Below are 806 nucleotides of genomic sequence, written 5' to 3' on the forward strand. Positions count from 1 at the left end.
GTTGTCCACTGTTACGAAGGGGAGTGTGAAGACCTCTGAGATAGAGCGAGTGAAAGGAGGAAAGTGAGAGGAAGTAAATGGTCTGGATCAGGGTTTGGAGACCAGGAGACAAGGGAGGACTGTCCCCGCTTCTCTCCCCTTCAACCATCAGACAGAGACCGGCTGATTGTAAGATTCTCACCCCCATCATGCATTTTATTTACTGATTGATTGATTTTTTTAAAAAAATATTTTTAGATGCATGGTCTCACTTTGTCACCTAAGCTGTAGTGCAGCCTCTACCTCCCGAGTGCAAGCTGTCCTCCCACCTCAGCCTCCCAAGGAGCTGGGACTACAGGCATGTGCCACCACGCCAGGCTAATTTTTAAATTTTCTAGAGACAGGAGTCTCACTTTGTTGCCCAGGCTGGTCTCAAACTCCTGGTCTCACAGGATCATCCTGCCTCGGCCTCCCAAAGTACAGGGATTATAGGTTTGAGGCCCCATGCCCAGCCCATCACACATTTTAGAACTTAAACCTGACTCTTTCTCCAGTGTGGAGAACTGGAAATAATTCCAAGATCATTCCAAGTGATAATTTTAAGTGCCAGCCCATTAAAATCAGATTCTTATACCCTCATCACTCCCCACAAAAACCACACAACTCTCACAGCAAAAAGTCCTAAATGGGGGCTGGGTGCAGTGGTTCAGCCCTGTAATCCCAGCACTTTGGGAGGCTGAGGTGGGAGGATCATTTGAGGCCAGGAGGGCGACACCAGCTTGGGCAACATGGCAAAACCTTGTGTCTGAAAAAAAAAAAAAAAAAAA

The sequence above is a fragment of the Mandrillus leucophaeus genome, unplaced genomic scaffold, assembly GCF_000951045.1.
Source record: "Mandrillus leucophaeus isolate KB7577 unplaced genomic scaffold, Mleu.le_1.0 Scaffold7, whole genome shotgun sequence".
NCBI classification, from domain to species: domain Eukaryota; kingdom Metazoa; phylum Chordata; class Mammalia; order Primates; family Cercopithecidae; genus Mandrillus; species Mandrillus leucophaeus.